Below are 6,157 nucleotides of genomic sequence, written 5' to 3'. Positions count from 1 at the left end.
TCTAATCTGGCGCTACATGTGCAATGCCGAGAGTGTAAGTCGGAGCATGATCAGTCCCTTTATGCACCTGATTTCGGTAATACGGGTATAGTTTACAGCAATGGTAATCAATTCTGTACAGAGTTGGTTGAAGCATATTACATTGCTAAAGCTGAGGACAACTGTGTGGCTAAGGCATCGGTTAGCCTTCATTGTAAGGAATTTGCTCTTTTAGATAAGTCGTTAGGCCTTGACTTTGAATTGGCTCTGAATTTTCTTTTTCTTCGGAAGGGGTATTCGTTGTTTTCTTGCGTTCAATAAACATTCAGTTGCTAGTCCAGCCTTGTCCTGTCCTCTTCTTTCCTGTGTCACGTCCTTTGGCTGGTTAAATATGATCTCTTAGTTTTGCCAGGTGAAAGCAGTTCAGAGAGGAATACTGCTGTGCACAGGTTGGCAAGTCTATAGGTCCAATTCCAGATTTTGTCAGGGAAAATGGGGCCTTGTTGTAAATGTATTTTTTTAGTACAGCTGTCATAGAAAGAATTACACTTCTTGCTGCACTGATCTTACTTTTTCAGATTTGGTCAGCATGAAAAGTTCTCTTTGTCTAAAATTTTTTTTGGCATCTCTGTAGTAATGACAATATATAGTAAGCTACAATTTGCAGCCACAAATTTTCCCACCGTTCTTGCAAGCAGGAGTGACATATATTGCTGCTATTTATATCCTCATGGTGCAAAAGGTAATGCTGTGTTGTATTAGGTTTAATGATGCATAAGCAACTGAGGCTATATATCATGCGCCAAACATGCAGCCTCTGTAATGTACACATCTTCATCATGCATGCACCTTTACAGCCTTACGCGAATGTTAATTGCCAACAAACATGCTGACGAACTAAATCATTGAGTTGATGGATGCCTGTACTCGTGTCTGACAATGAAAAAAAAACAAGGTGACGACAATTCTGTGCTGCACGGCAGACAGATAAAAACTGAGTCCGTATTTCATTTACAAGTGGGAAAACTCTGCCAGTGGTATGGGGTTGTTCACCCACATTACAAAGGATAGATGGACACCGACCTCATATCAAATGGAACGATTTGGCCTAGCAGAAAAGGCCTGCGTGCAACGTACCTTGGTGTGAGCACTGTACTGATGCTAGGTTTTATCAGATACCACATCACTGACCATGTCAAGAAGAACTTTGCAGCCTGCCACACAGATCTTGTGACAATCCCTGGCAGGATGACATCCAAAATCCAGCCACATGATGTCTACTTTGATATAAGCTGATGAAAGACCTCATAAACACAGTATACAATGACCACATGGACACCCCATATAATAATTGGCTTGCTGAGAAGGCATTCATGCCAGGAGGCCGTCTCAAAAGAGGGACGCTCGGGGACATAGCAAGTTGAGCTTACTGGGCATGGTAGGCCTTCCTGTCGGTGAAGGTTGTGCATGCACATTAAAAAAAAAATTGGCATGTCCAATGCCTTTAGTTGGGACTGAGCATGAGTTTCTGTGGTCGGTGGACAGAAAAAATGAGATACCGCCTGACTCTGACGGCAAATGTGCTTATCTTGTGGTTGTGTATACTGATTTATGTTCTATAAAACATTTTACGCAATTTTGGGGACCCTGTTCATGGCATTACTTCATGTGTGCATAGAATCAGCGCCATGTTGTTTTTCGGGTTCCTGGGCATTAAATATTCCTGCGTGTTAAAATTGGCGCAATGACTGAATCGTGCAAATAGAAAAATTTCTAAAAAAAAAGTGCTCAAATTACTTGAGTAAACACAGTAAATATTGAAACCAAGGGCATGCTGTGATGGTAAATTGTCAGACAGGCAGTGCTACTGTGCAATTTCACTTTCTGCTCCAGTATGTGCCTCAGCAGGCTGGGAAGTAGCACCTCCTCATGACGCCTCAAAGCTAAGCACTGTTTATGTCATCACCAGTTCAGTGTAAAGTTTGTGTGGCTTCATCAACTGCATGTAATCAGTGACACAAAACTGTGTGTAAGCATCACAAAAAAAGTATCAAGTTCTGACCACTGCGAGGTTTCAATTCGTATGTTCCACTGCTGCCATCAACACGCAGCCCACGATTCCACACTCTCTCGTTCAATCCAGTGTTAAAACCAAATAACATGTCCATGTAGTACTTAGAAGGAAGCTTCCATTGGAGTTTTTATCTGTCGGCTACCCCATTTATTTGCATCACTTTTTAATGACAGCAATGCTCCCTTATGCAAGCTCAGTTTCAAATACTATGATATACACATTCATCATCATCACCAGCCAGACTAAACCCACTGCAGTGTGAAGGCCACTCCCATATCTTTCGAATTAACCTGGTCCTGTGTCAGCTGCATCCATTTAGCCACCAAAAACTTCTCAACCTAACTTCCTGCCTGCTCTTGTTACACTTCCCTTGCCTTGGAATCCTATGCGTTACTCTAAGTGAATATTGGTTACCTTGCCTTTACATTACATGCCCTGTCCATGCTTCTTTTCGATTTTCACTAAGATGTCATTGCACATTAACTGCTACAAAGAGATTTTTCATGCCAATTTTTCGGAACAGATTAAAGTGACTTTTGATTACAGAGAAATTGAACATGAAATCATCGAAAAGAGTAATTCACTCGTCAATATATTAATGAAATTAGAAATTGGGGAGGACACTTAAGCTCCACCTTTAATGGTATGACACTAACAGATCCTCGTTCACGTAAACTCACTCTGAACGTGCACTTGCTTATTTACTGAGCCCTTAATCTGTACCTCTGTTATCTGACACATACTCTTCAGCACAGAGCCTTAAGCACTGTATTATGTGAAGGACTGCCCGACATAGACATGTATAGAGCTTATTCACGTGACGTCATTGCAGCTTTACTGGCAACCATGGCCCGCTCAACGCAACATCGGAGAGGGGGAAAGAAAGAGAGAGAGAGGGCCTTCGTCGAATCATGACACTGCGTATGCGAGATCTGAGCTCTGGTAGGATGGTGTTGCAAACAGCGTCTCAAGTGTCCTACAAATGAACGGCGCGCAGCAGGGAAGATGCCGGTAGACCGGTGCCGAAATGCATCAGAAACATTTTTTCTGTGCTTTTAGTTTTGAAATGCCCAACATTATGGCATCTCCACAATACAGGGTTGCCATAACTGACGCCTGCTAAACCTGATGAATAGGGTCTATAAAGCTCTGCGTAACTAAGCAAAACAAACATGCCTGTATGGCCTAGACGTACATGCCTAACGTCTGAATGCAAGTCCTAGAGAGTTGGATTACTCTCAACCACCTATCTGAATTGAGGAGCCTGCTGCCAGACAGGCCATCTTATGTGGTTGTGTGATGTCACACAACCCTAGACTAATTTAAGAACCCGGTCATGCCAACCTGGCCATGCCAACTGCAATCTGCCAGAGCCATGCCAATAATTTTTCACTCACAATGTCGACAACCCTGACGTCATATTTTGTTGAGAATTGGGCCTACTGCATTAAAAACTAGATGAGGCTAACCCTGCTAAACCTAGTTTAAACGAAGTAAAAGCGTCGTTTTGCTTTGGTTAGGCCTAAAGGAAGTAAAAACGTCGTTTTGCTTTGGTTAGGCTTAGGTTTAAACATAGGCAGACATGGTTATACAACAATTAAATTGCCAAGACTATAGAGTTGAGGACACTGTCAAATACAAGAGGAACCATGAGATGCTGTATCTGCCGTCAAAGGTCACATGGTGGATGGTAACATGGCTAAGATATATAGTCACACTATATGACCTCTGGCTCGCTGAAGGTGAAGCAGCCTGCCAGGTTGACTTTGGGTGATACAGGGCATAATGAAGATTTTGCTTCAAAAACAAAATAAACAGGAAAAAATGTGATTGAAATTTTTTTTACACCATAACATCGAAATTGCAAAAGCACAGAAAGTGAATAGCAAAACTTATTATTGTGTTGAAATAAATAGTGCTCTTACAAGTACAGATTCAGTCATGTCGACATAACAGAAAAAATGTTCCATTAACTAACCATTTTCACTACAGTCTGGGCTTGAGCAAAATGTAGTGGCAATAAGGAAACAGGTATATTGTGCTAACATTTTTTAATGCAGACTGTAGCACTGCGGGCTGTAAAATGAGGCACTAGAAATTAAATCACTTTAGAGTTTTGGCAGCTTCTTGTGCTTTCTACTTTGTTCTAGGCACAACTCACCACTTGTAACTGTTGACCATGTAACATGTCTCATGATAGAATGGAAGCATCAGCATAATGTAACAATGTATAAGGAAATGCAATAACATGGGGCTAACAAACAGCATATGTGAAGGCAGAAAGTCAGTGAGCAATAATACAAAGTGTGCTGCGTGCCTTCTTGAGTCAGACATGCCAAATGTGCACATTGCTGATCACACTGCAATGATACAGCACAGGTGCCGAAAGGCGAGCAATGATGAATAGTTAGTGTCATCATTTGGAAAGTCATTTGAAGAAACATTAATGGGGACGTGTGTAGAGCAAATGCAGAAATAAGTTGGATTGCCAACACAAGGTAAACAATGGTAGATAGTAAAAACAGAGGAATGTGCTCAGATAAATAAGAACCAGCTATGTAACTAATTGTAACTACAAATGGTCTTAAAGCATCTTAAAAAGTGTTAGACACTCCATATTATCGTGGCTCAGGCCATTCCATTCCTGAACGGTTCATGGAAAGAGGGAAATTTTACACTGTCAGCACCTGCAATTGAAGTCTTTCACTTTAAAAAAAACTGCCAGCACTATCTTTCCAAGTAACGAGGTTTCACTGCATATGACTTCAGTAGAAGTGGGCAGTTCCAGATCAACAAAAAATGTAGAAAAATAAAAATTCTCAGATATTTGGGTATTGCCACAAGGCAAACATGTACAAAACAGGCTGCTAAATTGTACATCAGTTCCACATTTCCCAAAAATCTGCGTACCTGTCATGAAGCACTTCCTTATTCTACAATTTTTCTATATATCTGGAAGGTCTTTTAACGGAGTATAGACACAAGAATTTTAACAGGGTGAAAAGTTAGGCTGGTTGGTGGATGATTGTAGCTAAAAACAGTGCTAACATGAAACAAAGGAGAGAGGGAACACGACATATTCCCTCTCTCGTTCGTTTTGTTTAGTGCTGTTGTTAGCCACAAGAATTTTGCTTGCACATTTTCTTTTAAATTACGTGTCAATAAGCAGTATACATAGATCACTTTCAAATCAGTGTAAAATAATAACATTTTGGTATTCCCCTAGTGAGCAGTAATTTATCATTCAACTTCATTTTGATGCTGTTTTAGTTTCATCAACCAAATGATGGTTCCCTACTCCTTTAGAACAAGACTGAATTATCAAATGTGAAACTACAGCCTAACAGAAAAACACAAACACGGAAGACAACAGTGCACGAGGTTGGACAAGTAATTAGCTTTGCGTTCTGTTGTCTTCCTTGTGTGTGTTTTTCTATTGGCTGTAGTTTCACATTTGATATGCTCAGATCCAGATCGTCCTGAGAATGTAATTAACCCGGCTCACTCCTTTAGAACAAGACTGAATTATCAAATGTGAAGCTACAGCCTAACAGAAAAACACAAACACGGAAGACAACAGTGCACGAGGTTGGACAAGTAATCAGCTTTGCGTTCTGTTGTCTTCCTTGTGTGCGTTTTTCTATTGGCTGTAGTTTCACATTTGATATGCTCAGATCCAGATCGTCCTGAGAATGTAATTAACCCGGCTCACTCCTTTAGAACAAGACTGAATTATCAAATGTGAAGCTACAGCCTAACAGAAAAACACAAACACGGAAGACAACAGTGCACGAGGTTGGACAAGTAATCAGCTTTGCGTTCTGTTGTCTTCCTTGTGTGTGTTTTTCTATTGGCTGTAGTTTCACATTTGATATGCTCAGATCCAGATCGTCCTGAGAATGTAATTAACCCGGCTCATTATAAGAGTTTATATGGCTGAACCATGTGAAGCATACATCACTGCTGATGTCACACACATTTAATGTAAGCAAACAAAAAGGCCTTCAACATTAAGAAAGGTGACGTCGCAGAAACCACCAATCAGTCAGTGCCCGTGCCCCACATCATCTGCCGACGACCAACTGCTCGAGGCATGCTTGTGAT

This window comes from Amblyomma maculatum, chromosome 5 (assembly GCF_055883805.1).
Source record: "Amblyomma maculatum isolate TAMU_Amacu chromosome 5, ASM5588380v1, whole genome shotgun sequence".
NCBI classification, from domain to species: Eukaryota; Metazoa; Arthropoda; class Arachnida; order Ixodida; family Ixodidae; genus Amblyomma; species Amblyomma maculatum.
The sequence above is the reverse complement of the archived record's forward strand: the minus strand, read 5'-3'. Positions refer to the sequence as shown.